The sequence below is a fragment of the Terrapene carolina genome, unplaced genomic scaffold (genome assembly GCF_002925995.2).
Source record: "Terrapene carolina triunguis isolate 2854851 unplaced genomic scaffold, T_m_triunguis-2.0 Scaffold111, whole genome shotgun sequence".
Lineage (NCBI taxonomy): Eukaryota > Metazoa > Chordata > Testudines > Emydidae > Terrapene > Terrapene triunguis.
This window is the reverse complement of record NW_020664462.1, coordinates 26,416,088-26,432,344: the sequence shown is the minus strand read 5'-3', so window position 1 is coordinate 26,432,344 and position 16,257 is coordinate 26,416,088. Positions and strand designations below refer to the sequence as shown.

The following is a 16,257-nucleotide window of genomic DNA, read 5'->3' as shown; positions in this document are numbered from 1 at the left end:
CATAACTTTAAAAAAAAAAAAATTAATATATATATATATATATATATATATATATAAATAAAAATCAAGCGATAGGAACACAGGGATACAAAGTATATGCTTTGGGGCAGGGACCATCTTTTTGCTTAGCACAATAGGATCCTGGGCCATGACTAGCGATCCTAGTCACTACAGTAATATAAATAATTTAAAACAATCCAAGTCCTAATCATGCTAGCAGACACCCCTCTTCCCCCCAGTTGTGAGGCTCCAATGAGCATGTCAATGGAACTCCACTCATGCACAATAGCTTGCAGAATTGGGATCCAAGTCTCTAGGTTTTTTGCAACAACTAGATTTAAAAACATGACAGCCATACCAGGTCAGACCATGGCCCATCTAGCCCTATCTCTAATAGTGGTCAGTACCAGATACTTCAGGGGAAAGGAACAGAACACGGCAATTTGAGGGATCCACCCCCTCCAGTCATCTAATCTCAGCTTCTGGAAGTTGGAGGTTTAGGGACCCCAGAGCATAGGGTTACAACCCTGACTATTTTGGCTAATAGCCATTGTCCTCCATTAACTTACGTAATTCTTTTTTGAACTCACATACTTTTGCCCTTCACAACCTCCCATGGCAACAAGTCCACAGGTGGACTGTGTGTTGCATAGAGAAATACTTCATTTTGTTTTAAACCTACTGTTAATTTCATTGTGTGTTATGTGAAGGAGTAAATAACACTTTCCTATTCACTTTCTCCAGACCAGACATGATTTCATAGATCTACATTATGCCCCGCCTCCATCTCTTAGTCATTTATTTTCTAAGCTGAACAGTCCCAGTCAATTTACTCTCCCCTCATATGGAAGCTGTTTAATACCCCCTCATCATTTTTTTTGCCCTTCTCTGCACCTTTTCCAATTCAAATACACCTCTACGTCGATATAACGCGGTCCTTGGGAGCCAAAAAAAATCTTACCGTGTTATAGGTGAAACCGCGTTATATATATTGAACTTGCTTTGATCCACCGAAGTGTGCAGCCCCGCCCCCCCCGGAGCACTGCTTTACCGCGTTATATCCGAATTCGTGTTATATCGGGTCGCGTTATATCGAGGTAGCGGTGTGCATATTTTTTGGATATGGGGCAACCAGAGCTGCACACGGGATTCGAGGTGTGGGCATACTAGAGATTTATAGAGTGACATTATGATGTTTTCTGTTTTATTATCTATCCACTTCCTAATGGTTCCTAACATTGTTAAGCTTTTTTAGGACTACCTCCGCATGTTGAGCAAGGACTCCTAGATCTCCTCGAGTGGCAACAGCTAATTTAGATGCCGTCATTTTGTACTCGAATTTTTTCTAATCTGCATTACTTTACATTTATCAACACTGAATTTCATCTGGCATTTTGTCATCCAATCACCCAGTTTTGTGAGATCTCTTCGCAGTCAGCTTTGGACTCAACTATCTTGAGTAGTTTTGTATGGTCTGCAAAATTTGCCACCTGACTTTTTTCTCCCTTTTCCAGATTATGTATAAATATATTGAACAGCACAGGACCCAGTCAGATTCTTGGAGGACCTGGCTATTGGCCCCTCTCCATTCTGAAAACTGACCATTTATTCCTACCTTTTGCTTCTCATCTTTTAACTGGTTACTGATCCATGAGAAGGCCTTCCCTCTTATCCCGTAATTGCTTAGTTTGCTTCAGACCCTTTGGTGAAGGACCTTGTCAAATGCTTTCTGAAAGCCATGTACACTATTATAATGTCCTGTCCCTTTAATGTTTGAGCCCTCTTTCTTCAACCCATGTAAAGCCTCATTTCTGTTTTGCAACAAGAATAAAGCAAGCACAGCAAACAGCTGTGTTTCTGTCGGTTCCCTCTGTCTCTCTCTTTGCTGGGTTCAGGAATATAACTACACCCAATATAACACAAATTCGGATATATCGCGGTAAAGCAGTGCTCCGGGGGCGCAGGGCTGCGCACTCTGGTGGATCAAAGCAATTTCAATATAATGCGGTTTCACCTATAACGCGGTAAGATTTTTTGGCTCCCGAGGACAGCGTTATATCGAGGTAGAGGTGTATATCAAGAGGATCATCCTTGTCCACATGCTTTTTGAATTCATTCAAAAAATTCTAGTAGATTAATGAGGCATGATTTTCCTTTACAAAACCTGGGTTGACTCTTCCCCAACATATCTTGTTCATCTATGTGTCTGATAATTATGTTCTTTATAGCTTCAACCAACCTGCCTAGCGTTGAAGTTAGGCTGTAACTGCCAGGATTGCTTCTGAAGCCTTTTATTATTATTTTTTAAATAAAATCAGCCTTACATTAGGTACCTTCCAGTCATCTGGTAGAGGTGGATTTAAGCAGTAGGTTATATACCAGAGTTGTTAGTTCTGCAATTTCATATTTGAGTGCCTTTAGAACTCTTGGGTATATTCCATCTGATCTAGTAACTTACTGTTTAATTTAACAATGTTCCAAAACCTGCTCTACAGACCTTAATCTGGTACAAGGCCTCAGATTTGTCACCTTAAAAGAATTGCTCGGGTGTGAGGATCTCCCCCACATCATCCACAGTGAAGATCGATTCAAAGAATTTATTTAGCTTTTCTGCAACAACCTTGTCTTCCTTGAATGCTTCTTTAGCACCACAATTGTCCAGTGGGTTCACCGTTTGGCAGGATGCCTGCTTCTGATATACTTAAAAAAAATTGTTGTTAGTTTGTATATCTTCAGCTAGCTGCTCTTCACATTTTTTCTTGGCCTGTCTTGTACTTTTACACTTGACTTGCTGGAGTTTATGCTCTTTTCTATTTTCCTCACTAGGATCCAACTTCCACTTTTCAAACGGATGCCTTTTTGCCCTTCATTCTGCTGCTTAGCCATGGTGGCTTTTTTTTGGGGGGGGGGGGGGGGAGAGGAAGAGAAGAGAAATATACGTTTAGTTTGAGCCTCTAGTGTGGTGTTTTTACATAGTCTCCATTCAGTTTACAGCACTGCACCTTTGTGACTGTTCTTAAATGTCCATTTAACGAGTTTCCTTGTTTTTGTATAGTTCTCCTTTTTGAAGTGTTTTGTGATGGGATTCTCTGGCATTCTTCCCCCTACAAGGATGTTAAATTTAGTTACATGATGGTTATTATTACCAAGTGGTTCAATTATATTCACCTCTTGGGCCAGATCCTGTGGTCCATTTAGGACTAAATCAAGAGTTGCCTCTCCCCTTGTGGGCTGCATGACAAGCTACTCCAAGAAGTCAATTATGGGGTCTAGAAATTTTCCCTCTGCATCCCTCCCAAAGAGGACATATACTCAGTCAATATGAGGATAGTTGAAATCAGTTATTAATTATTATTAGTGTCTTCTGCCTTTGCAGCCTCTCTAAGCTGAGCATTGTGCAATCACTATCACCATATTAATCAGGTGGTTGATAGTATATTCCTACTGCTATACTTATTATTCAAGCATGAAATTTCTATCCACAGAGATGGATGTTTACTATATTTTACTCTATGCTTTTTTCCCCTCCCCCATATAGTGCCACTCCCCGACCAGTGTGACCTACTCATTTCTATATCCTGATAATACCATGTCCCATTTTAGTTTCTAGAAAGGATATCTAGATAACCAGAGATTAACTTTACCTATAATTTTGTGACAGAAAAAACTACAATAGCCAAGAATAATTTTATTAGACAAAGATATGCCTGTTTATAAAAACCTCCAGATTTTGTTTAAAGTAAAACTGTTTGTGAAGAGCATGAAAGTGTGGCCCCTGCATAGTAAGATTTTGTGTATGTGTGAAATAACTACAATTTAAACTCTGCATAGTACTATTACTGGAAGGTACAAGTTTTCTAATAAGATGGTTATAATTCTGGTGCCATTTTAGAGCAGTTGATAAAATTTTTAAGTGATAAGTCAGAAAATTGAGATAATCTGAAAAGCCGGGCCCTTAAACAATACTATTACTATAGAGCCAAATAACTGACTTCAGCCGGTTAGAGTGTCTAGGTATTTATACATCAAACCCTTACGTCAGAGTGTTGTACAAAATTAAAGCTATCAAAACCAAAAAGCTTTCAGCAGTTTGGTTCTCTTCCCCCTACCCACAAACAATTTAAAAACAACAACAAAAAAGCCTTAATTTATTGCAGGAAGGTTATAATGAAGACTTGATCTTTTCTGCCATCCTGACCTTTCACTAGATTATATCTGCAACAAATACACTGCAATACACACAAAATGAGTTGTGTATATTAAGATAGATTTACTTCTAGTATAAATAGCCAGAGTATTTTGTTAGTGAGAAAGGCTAATGTAACCCGTCAAGCATTACACACAAAGGAATAGTCCTCCCAAATATGCTGACTCCATTAGCCTCTACCAAAACCTTTGAGTTCAACTAAAGGCGGCTTTTCTATAACACGAAAGAATCCGGGGGGGGGGGGGGGGGGGGAGAATAGGATCTCATTTTTGAAGTCAACCTTTATAAATATGACATAATTGTAATAAACAAATATCAAATACAGTTATAGTATACACTCATAAGTTGCAAAAAGATGTACCAAATCTAATGTAAAGGCTCTATTTAGCTGTAAATCAATGTGTTTTAATAGTTATATCAACCAATGAGAATGCACCTCTCTTTAGAAAGTAACTGAAGTACAAATAGAAAAGTTGATTAAAATAGAGGATTTAAATCAAGGCTTTCCATTTAGTCATTGATTCAAATCAAGGCAATTTAAATCAATCCATCCTGGTCAGAAAGCTATTGATAAAGCATTTTAACAATCCCAGAATATACCAATACAGCCACAGTTGAGGGACATACAGATAAGAAAAACAAAACAGGTTTGTCAAACAGGGTGATGGTATTTGGACATCCTGAATTATTACAGAGACAATAGAAGCAGCCAACTGTTTCACGGGAGGGATGCTCATGCAATGGTTTGAATTATCAGTAACAGCTTCGCCTCTGTACTATATTCTGACCCAAAAATTTATCACAGCTATTTAACCTTTAATGATTCATAAATTTACTTAACTCCCACATACTGCTTGCAGCGCGGTTTACAGTGGATAAAGTCTATGCATGCCTGTGCAGTCTCTCTTTTAACATAAAAACCTTATCACTTGTACAGAAATTTAATTTGGGAGGACTGGGCCTTTGTATGTAATGCTTGACGGCTTACATGAGCCTTTCCCTTAGAATTTTAAGGGAGAGACAAAGGGGAATGAGATTTGGGGGGGGGGGGGGGGGGGGAGAGAAGAGAAGGACTAGTAATTCATATGCAGGGATTGACATTTTACACTGATTTGAGGCCAGAGGACTTTCAGCATAGAATTCAGGATATGCACACAAACAAAAAACCCGCACGTCTCTAGTGCAAGAGAGACTTGAGGTTTAAGAATCTGATAAATTATCAGGCCTAGAAACAAATACCAAATACTCTTGGTAAACTGAGATTACCAATTGCATATAGCATGTTTCATTGTCACCAGATATTACATCTTCAGAATCAAATAATTTACTGTTTTGCCTCCTCCCTTCCTCCAAACTTAAATTTTAATAGATTATAGCAGTCACCATCTTGTACTTCATTACAATTTGAAAGCCTGGAATCCTACATTTTGAGTACTGTGAAGCACTAAACTAACTAGTAGCTCATGTGGTATCAGCTGCTAAAAATCAGGCTGTGTTTAAAGGTTAAAGACAAGATTGAAATCGGGTCATTCTGATCCCCAAACAAGGGTTCCTTTAATAAAGTCATTTTTAGTATGTTTTGCTGATTATTAACTTTTTGCTAGACAGAGTTAATATTTGTTCCTCTGCTTTACTCCCTCCACAAACTTTCAGACAGTCAAATATTACAGCCAAACAGGTACCATTATGGTTATCATTTAGTCCGGGGTAGTCAATAAGCAGACCGCTGGCCAAATATGGACCGCCAGATGATTTTGAATGGACACTGAAATCTTATTTACTTCTCCCTTATGATCTTTTAAAAAAAAAAAAAAAAAAAAATTTCTCTGGAATTTGGACCTTGACAAAAAATAATTGACTACTCCCAATTTAGTCTGACCGTCTATGTAACACAGGCCATTGATTTCACCCAGTGAGCTCTGTATCAAGTCCATAGCTTCTGGTTGAGCTGAATCATATTTTAGAAAGAGATCCAGTCTCTATTTAAACTTTAAATGATAGAAAATACATTACATGCTTAGGTAAGTTGTTCCAATGGTTAATTACTCTGTCGAAGCTAGAAAAAAATTCAGTCTAGAAATAAGGCTCAAATCTTTAATCTAGGAGAAAAAGGCATAACAAGAACTAATGATTGGAAGATAAAGAGCAGTCTACTACCAGAAATCTCTTCCACGTGTAAGTACTTGTAGACCACCAAAGGCTAAGAAATGACTTGATCATGGATAAACTAAGTAGACTATGCTTTTTTAGGGCTTGTTTACACATGGTATTATTCCAGAATAGCTATTTTGCTTTAAATTCACACCTAATCTTTTCCAGAAGGCCTTCCATGAATAGACAAGCCCGTAGTCTCTCACTATAAGGCATATTTTCTAGACATCAAATCATTCTCGTGGCTCTTTTCCGAACTGCTTCTGATTTTTCTAGATTCTTTTTGAAGTGTCATCATCAGACCTGGATACAGTATACCAGCAAACAGTCTCACTAAGGTAATTTGATATTCCTACTCCTACCTAATATTCCCCACTTATATGTTACAGCATCACACTGGTAGCTCATATTCAACTGGTTATCTACCATGACCTGCAAGTCTTTTCCCACCATCACTGTTTTCCAGCCTACAGCCCCCCCACCATATCAGATGTGATCTATTCTCTTTTCTTCCTAGACGTATGATCTGACATTTAGCTGTATTAAAACTTTAAGTCCCAGTATCACACAGTTTCTAACACATTTCTTGAAGATGCTCCTGATGATCTGAGGATACGACTCCCATTACTCCTCAGACTTTGCTGGGAAGAGGAATCTGAGAAAGTTAAAAAGATAGCAATATAGAGTATTTGTTTTAATTAGTTTAAAAGCATTGGTGCAAGGTCCAATATCTTGTGATCTGCCAGAGCTAGAAACACCAAACAGATTCCAATTATTTCACCACCATAATCTTCCATCAGCCAAAGCACCAACAGAGACTGGTCCTTTCTTAAATCTGTGCTAGTGCTCAACTTTTCATTTATGAAATTCATGCAAGAGGAAAGCTGATGGCTAACAGAAGATTTTAGTTTGTTGTGATTGATCCTATGTACGTAGCATGATTCTACTCTACTGTATTTGTTTATTTTGGGGGAAGCAAGAGCAACATCTGTTTAATTTATCAAGACAATTAAGAGGCGAGTTGATTATGGTGCATAAGTACCTTCACAGAAAAAAATAACAGGTAATAAAGTGGAAAAAGCCTAGTGGAAAACAGCGTAACAAAAATAATTAGCTGTCAGTTGAAACCAGACACATTCAAATTAGAAATAAGGCACAGAATTTAAATCACCCTCACGGTTAGCTTGTTCCAATAGTTATCAAGAGATATGGTGGATTCTCCATCTGTAGATGTCTTCAAACAGAGACTTAATGGAAAATACTTTATTAGTGGGCTCAATAAAGGGGTAACTGGGGAAAATTTGATGGCCCATGATATATAGGTCTGACTAGCTGGGCTAATGGTCTCTTCTGGCCTTTAAAATTTTATTCACATACCCCTGAGTTTAGCAATATGACAGACAAAACTGGAGGGTTTATACACTTCTTCCAAATCTTTTTTTTTTTTGGGGGGGGGGGGCGCATGATGATATAGCAATTTATGAATATAAATTATGTGTCTGTTAGCAAACAGCAAAGCATAGATTAAAAGACTATTTTAAATGGTATACAGGAAAGAAAGTTTGAATATAAAATAAAAAGCCTTTTGTATTATAAACAAAAAAAAACCTCTTTTAGAGGAGGCACTTGCAGAACGAGGAAGCAATTACTATTGAATTTGCTGCACCCCACACACAGTGAAATAATGTGCAAGAGATAATTAATCTCCACCATCCTGATTTTCCCCTCAGGCAATTTTAGACTAGGGAGCTTGAACCTATTTAAAAAGCTTGATGAGGGGAAGATTTGCTTGTTTCACTTACCTTTTAAAAGTTGTCCCTAGCATCTATCAGCTCAAGATTTTTTGTTGTTGCTAAGTAAAGCTTGATCCTTGTGGAGGTGTCCTGACTCCACATGAAAGACAACTGGAATTCCAAAACTGGAGACTTGGCTGCTGTATTTGTAGAATAATCTCACATTTATGTACTCACAGTTGCCTCAATTGGATCCTAAGGCACTTATGAATAAACTACACTTAGGATCATACTATAAAATAGCTGCCTTCAGTGGTGTATTAAAACTATATCTATAGACATTGAGTGCCTTTTCCAATTGCAATGGAAGTTTAGATAGAAAGCAGTTTCCTGAATTAATATGGGTGCCTTGGCCAAATTCCCTTACAAGTGCAACGGGACCTTTAATAAACCACAAGTATTTGTGGACACTGATTTGACTTTCATCTAAAGCAGGGGTCTGCAACCTCTGGCACGCGTCTCGCCAGGGTAAGGACTGGGCCAGTTTGTTTACCTGCCGCGTCCGCAGGTTCGGCCAATCACGGGTCCCACTGGCCGCGGTTCGCTGCTCCAGGCTAATGGGGGTGGCAGGAAGCGGCGCGGGCCGAGGGATGTGCTGGCCGCAGCTTCCCGCCACCCCCATTGGCCTGAAGCGGCGAACCGCAGCCAGTGGGAGCCATGATTGGCCGAACCTACGGACGCGGCAGGTAAACAAACCGGCCCGGTCCTTACCCTGGCGAGCCCCGTGCCAGAGGTTGCCGACCCCTGATCTAAAGACTTGTCTACACCAACCTACACTGATTTAAACAAGCTTGTTTACACACGGGTTTGCACCAGTTTAAACAAGTCTACTGGTTGTAGCCTAGTGGACAGAGTGCTGGAATGGCACTCAAGAGACCTGGGTTTTTTATTCCTGTCTCTGCCACTGGTTTGATAGATAAGCTTGGGCAAATCACTTCACCTCTACACCTCAGCTTCCCATCTGTACAATAGGGATAATGGTACTGACCTTTGTAAAGCATTGGGGATCTGATTATTATAAAACTGGTTGTATCAGTTTAAATTGATAAGCCAAGTCTTAAATCAGATTTTTTATTTTTTTTTTTAAGCGCGCGCGCACACACACACACACACACAGCACTTTAACTCCATCTGTTTAACTAAAGGTGTGTTTGGTGCTTTTTTTTTTTTTTTTAATATATAATCTGGTTCAGCTTTGTGGGTAGACCAAGCTTCATCTACATCAGGGGGCACTGAGTTGTGTTAGAAAACATGTTAAACACGTTTTTTATTAAAACTTTTTGTACATGGTCCTTGTCTACATTAGGTGTTAGTGGTGTCTAACATGTGATGGCTGGTCATGATGAACTTAAAAACTGTTTAAGAGTTGCTAATATTAGTTTAGCTTAATTCAGTTTATCCAATTAAAATCAGCTGATCTTGGATGTCTCCACAAACTTGAGGGATAAGGACAGATTTAACTCAAAACTAGTTAGAAACCAATTTCAATAACCTGGTGCAGTTTCTCTGTGTAGTCCACCCTTTAGTGTCTTTACAGGTCTCCTAGCCAGTTACTTTTCACTCTGAGGTCTTACATGTGACAAGCACAAGGTAATATAACTGCAGGCACATGCAGAAAATATTTACGCATGTGCATTTATACATACACAGTATTACATAAAAACCATGCAATTTAAAATGACTTGTTTACAAAGTTAAGCACTCAAATGTTAAGGAAATGCCAGATTTAAAGATGACTGTACAATATTAATTCTGCCTCATATTCATCAAATGAGGCGGGGATCCTGTGAAAAAAGTAACGCAGTTATAATGAAGGGGACAGAATTAAAGTTGCATAGGAAACTATAGATCTTTCACTGCCTAGCTTTTGGGTGGTTTCATTTTGCAAACTAATTAACAGATTAATATTTTTTTAAAAAAGAGCAAGAACTGTTATATACAATTCTAACAAACCCTCCATCACACATCATCAGGGTTTGAGCACTGCAGTATGAACTTCTGCCACTTGAGCTATAGAACCAGTTATGTTAGCTGGCACAAGGAAAAGGCTTTCATCTCAGAGCTGGGGGCGGGGGCAAAGAAAGATGGACTATTACAGCCATGAGTTGGGTCCAGGGAGTGTTTGAGGAAGGAGTCCAGTCCAGCTCTGTCTCCAACCAAGGTGGTACCTCCAGTAGTGGAGTGGATGCTGGGTGCCAGTGGGTTTATTTGGGGGAGTCTGGACCAGCTGGATTGGGAAGGTTCTGCCCCATGTAGCGTTCCAGGGTAGGGAAGAAAAGAAGAAGGGAAGACTGGGATGATGGGGCCATGTGCTGGGTTGCAGGGAATGTAATGTGTGCACAGGTGAAGCGAGATGCCCAACCCACCTTTCTCCTCCCTCCCATTGCTCTGGCAGCTCCTGGTATAGTGTGTGGTGGTGCTACGTTGGTCTGGCTCTTTAGAAAGAGCTTGTTCAAAGTTCTCCTGAGGCATATCCTAGGAAATTCCAGTGTAAGAGAAAAGGCACGTTGCTAACCTGATGGCTTTCTACATGCTGAATTTCCTGCTGCAAGCATGATGGTATTGGAGCATCTCAAAGAAAAGTTACAAGAATCTCTTATAGATGTAAAGTATTAGGTAACTTAAATAAAGGGTCACTAACAGCTTCCCAAATTACAGAGACACCTACATATTCGTTAAGGAAAACTACACTAAAATAAAATTTTCAGTACTTTTTTTTCCCCCGTCTTCCTAGAGCTGATGAGACAGTGGCCTGAGACCATGAATCTGTAAGGATTACTGAACCCTGAAGAAAAACTGCAAATGGTAGATTGTGATGGTATCACAGCACTAAATTCATACATTTAAAGGGAAAAATGTAGTGCAAATAGATTAACAGACTGACAAAGCCCATCTTTTCTTTGTTCTAGAATGTTTTAAAACATTTAAGGTTAGAGAATATAAATTGTTACATGTAACTAATTCCCCGCAGTTAATATGAAGGCTCTAGATATGTCCATAAACTTAAATGTGTGTTAACAGGGAACCTGACAGTATTCTGGGGGTTAATGCAATGATGACAACTTAATTACAGTTACTGAGACAAACCAGATATTCTGTGACAACTAAATGGCAGCTCCAATGAACAAAGTAGTAATTCCATTACAACTTGTGTTGATTTCTCCATATTGCTTCATAACAATACAGTTTATGTCAACATAAATAAGAGATCAGAGAGGATAAAAATGGAAAAGACCTATTAGAACTTTTCCTGCAAATACAGAACATTTACCAGACGAAGGGTTCCAATAAGAGACCCAGAGGCTATACATTTCTCTTAGCGAAGTAGCTTTAGAAACATCCCAGTAAGCCTTCCTACAGTTCTCTGTACAATAAAAGTTTTAGAATTTATTCTACAGTTGCCCTTAAGTTCTAAGATTCAAAACCATTAGCAAACCAACATTCCACTAAATATCTATCCGACTGAAAAGAAGAGGGAGAAACTCAGGCCTGGTCTATGCTTGCAAATTAAATCAAAACCTAACTGAAAGTCTAGTGAAGATTCACTAAATCGACCGCAGACCACCTTCCCATCGACTCCGGTACTCCATTGGAACGAGAAGCATAAGGTAAGTCAACGGGAGAGTGTCTCCCGTCGACCCAGCGTGGTGTAGACACTGCAGTAAGTCAACCGAAGCTACGTTGACTCCAGCTATGTTATTCACATAGCTGGAGTAGTGTAACTTAGGTCAACTTACCCCCATAGCATAGATAAGGGCTTATGGACTGAAAAATTTCACACTCCGAGCGTCCTAGTTAAATCAACTTAAACCCTGGTCTGGATGCAAGGTAGGTTGACAGAATTCTGCTGTTGACCTAGTTACTGACTTTTGGAGGGGCTGGATCAATTACATCAATGGAAAAACAACTGTCAATTTAGGAAATGTCTACGCTATGATGCTACAGCGGCAGCGCCGTAACTATGCTGCTGTAGTGAAACATACCTTTAGACCTGGTCTACACTAGAAATTACACAAGTATACTGGTAAAAACTGCACCCGTGACAAAGTTATATAGGTATAAGCCATAGCATGGACTGCTATTATACTGGTATAGCTTATTTTGCTTCCCAATAGTGAATAAGCTATACCAGTGTAACTGCAGAGGAATGTCTGCTTAACTATACTTGTACATGTAATCACAAACATTCTAGTTTAGACAAGACTAATGTTTCACTTTAAAATACAATATAGGTAGCATGAGAACAAAAAAAACTTCAAGCACACAGCTTTGATTTTTCTTCATACATGTTTGTGGTACATATGGCCCTGCCTCCTAGGCAAGCTAGTTTTGTGGTCAGATATTAAAAAATTTCTGTTGTGTATGGGGTTGTTGGTTTTTGTTGGTTTCTTTTAAAAAGAACAAGATACATTAACAATGTTGACACAGAGTCTCACATCACTAGGTACATTTAAACCCTGCACCTCTTTTGGGGAATTGTCCTGAATATGGTTACTTTTGGCGAGGGAGAAAAAACATATTTTTTACATCTCAGCAGCTGTGTATGTATTTAAAGCTCACCTGCAAAACATTTAAGAAGTTCTAATGCCACTTTATGGCATAAGAAAATGATCTGAAAGTTTGTCGTGATAAAGGTATTTTTCTTGTTTAGACAGGCTAAGAAAGTCAAATCCAATCTTCCCTGTTTTGACTGGTTGACCTTTACGTCCAGGATGTTTGAGGGTTTCGAATCTTAAAAGGCTCTCTTTTCCAAAGTGTGTGTTAGTGAAGTTACACAGGTGCTAAAAATGTTTGGCAGTCCAAAAATCCATTCAATAGCATAACTTCTCTCAGCTCATAGTGTTACTATTGCACTAGTTCTAAGCTAGAACACAAGTTGAGTCAGGATCTGAATTTCTAATTTTAAAACCAGCATTCTTATTTAAAAAACCACACCCATCTTCCAGACCTTTACTGATAAGAAAGCAAAGAAAAAAAAAAAAAAAAAAAAGAGACACAAACCTCTGTCTCCTCCCCTCCCCCCAGCTTTATGTAGGCAACTTGCAACTTAAAAGAGAAGTTTGTTGTAACAACTTAGACAGTACTTTGATGTTACTGCTTTTTGTTAATATTGCAAGAATAATACAACACTATATATCCACTTAGGTCAGTTGTCTGTTTCCAATCACTAATGCAATAAAGTTGTGTTTTATTTGAGAACAGGATGTTTTCTAGGTTTTTTGGCTGTATGATAATTTAGTGTGGTATAGGTGAACATAACTGGTAGTTTTTAAAAGTCCAAACTCCCAAAGTTTGAACTTTTAAAAACTAGCAATTTATTTATTATCTTAATGAAGATTTGCACTCCCCTTCCTGGAAATTTCCCTAGGTTAAGGCACTTGATAATTTGCTTAGCAATGAGATTCCAATTTCTGAGCAGCATGGGAAACTGGGGCCTAAACTAAGCCAACCATGAGGACTACTTCAAACGTTATTTATCTGCTGGTATTATGTAACAAAGAGCTTTCTACTGTAAGACCTTTACCTCTCAACAGAGCCAACATCACATCTGAAGTCTTGTCTTAGTAGACAGAAGAAATGTAATGCTAGGTAACTGGATTAACATCTTCTTAAAGACCTTTGGCTGCCAATTTTTGTTTTAAATAGCTAAAACATCTGGGAAAAGGGGTATTTTAGACTCAGATACAAGAAGTTCAGTAAGGTCTGGCCTCATGCTTTTAGCATTTTTACTCATCTGAAGATTCCATTTCTACTACTAAAGCTATGTTATTTTCTGTATTGGTTCTTTTTGGGAAGGGGAGGGGTAGAAAGATGCGATGAAGTGGAAGCAAAATATGCATCCTTTTATACACAGTGCTAAAGTAGTAGTTTAATCTCATGGCAAGATACTTAGTTCAAGGATAGCTCTTTTAAATCTAACTTTAAATGAATACATACTTGATGTTATGTAAAACTTGACATTGTATTTAAACAACTCTGTATGTGTGTATATCTCCTCAATATATGTTCCATTCTATGCATCCGAAGAAGTGGGCTGTAGCCCACGAAAGCTTATGCTCAAATAAATGTGTTAGTCTCTAAGGTGCCACAAGTACTCCTGTTCTTTTTGCGGATACAGACTAACACGGCTGTACTCTGAAACCTATTTAAACACTATTAGCAGGCTGCTATAGGTGCCTGATCACAGTAGTTTATTGTAAAGTAAGTTTCTTAAAAAAAAAAAAGTCACCATTGAACTATGTCCTCTTTTGTAGTCTAAAGAAGTAGACATTTGAACCATTAATTGCATTCATACAGCATCACAGAATATATACTAAGTTAGCTGACCTATTACTACATAGGTTAACTCCTACTCCCTTCCCCACAAAAAAAGTATTACAGGACATTTGGAGAACTAATGGAGCAGTTCATTAATCTGATTTAATTGCCATCGCCCACATTTCCTTATATTGAACACCAAACACATTCTGGAAGGGAGAAAAATGGCTACAGAAAAAAAACTGAGTAGCAAATCCAAGCATAGTAATTTAAGAAGAAAGTGTTTGAGATTAACTAGGATGTTATACAGTTCCTGAAGTAATTTTAGATGGGTTCAACAAGATACAAGAGTTTTCCATTGGCAAGTGAATATTCTTTGATTTGTTACTTTATCAGAGAAAAAGATATATGCAAATTTAACTTGAGTTAAAGTTGTCTGGCTAGCTATTTATTTTGTTAGTCACTTGTTTTTAAAGCTTTATTTGCAAAAAATCTAAGCATAATCACTTGATCAGATTTTTCATATTAGTAAACCCTCTTTTTTGCCCAAAACCTGTGACAGTGACTATCAACCTTGCCTTAGCTAGAAAGAAAGGGCTAGTCATGCTGGTATAGTTTTCACCCCAAGAGACTCACCTCTACAAAGCCTATAGCAGAAATAAAACAAAGACAAAAGTTATCTGGTAATATATTACTTTTAATTAAAATACAGATGTTAGGCATAACAAAACTGTTTCAAAAAATGAAAAGTTTGTATTCAAACAGGTCTCTCTGTACTGTACCAACCTACAGTACCTAAACATTCTTATTGGACAAAAGTTAATCTCATTCAACTCAATTGAGTCATCTAGTCTCAAAAAAAGTCATGTTTATTACAGTTCAGCAAAACAGGTTTGTTGAATAAAATAATTACAGTAGTTGTTTGTACAAGTTCTCGATATGATACATAAGTGTTAAGTATAGTATAAATCCTCAAACTCCAAAATACAACTTAAAAGAAGATTTACAACACAAACACAATACAGGACACAGATTGATATTTCCTAATCCATCCAGAAATTATCCAATACAAAATTGTTGCATGAAATTCCACATGGTTTTTAAAATTGTACACTGTACCATGTGTAGAAGGCTGTACCTGAAAACCAAGGAATGCATTCCTTAGGTTTAGAGAAATGTAACAAACTTCACTTTTAGTATCTATAGGAATGCAGAAAGGAGCTTAACTGTCTTAACCCAACCACTTACCGTACTATCAACTTGAAATCTAGTAAAGTTCAAAAAAAAAAAAAAAAGTTAGCGTAAGGTAAGTGCCAGACTTGCTCCTTAACTTTCCGCCCTTTACCAATACTTGTGGTTTTAAAGGTCACATTTTTAAACATGTTCTCTTTTCTACTGCTGTACAAAACCCCTATAGAAACAGGGAAGAACAGACTATGCTAGGAAAACAATGAGAGTGACAAGAGCTGTCATGTGCACAAACTAAAACTGAAGATTACCATCCCACAGTCTCTTCAGGTATAGTATTGCTACATTGTAACAATGGCAGGTAAAATGTTTTCAAACAACTTTTAAGCTGACAACCCTTTAAGCAAAAGGGCTTGAAGTGACTGTCTTCCACTGAAAATGTAAATCTTCAGTAAAACAGTAGAAAGAAGCAGAAAGTGGGAGATTTAAACTCCCAAACTCAGATTTTTATATTATCTTTAAGAATTTTGTAAAAAAAATAGCAGCCTGTGTGTCTGAATTGTAACAACCGCTATTCCTTTATCTGATTCGTGTATGAACTATTCCTGTTCACCATGTGCTTGAAGGCATTTCTGTGATTACACATCATGTGCCAGTATT

At 38.0% G+C, this 16,257-nt stretch overlaps 1 protein-coding gene across 3 annotated transcripts in view; it reads right to left on the bottom strand.

Annotated features, from left to right (window-relative positions):
- EPC1 (enhancer of polycomb homolog 1) overlaps window positions 1-16,257 on the bottom strand; it is a 108,639-nt gene that overhangs the window by 64,752 nt on the left and 27,630 nt on the right. The gene's annotated exons all lie outside the window — the stretch shown is intronic.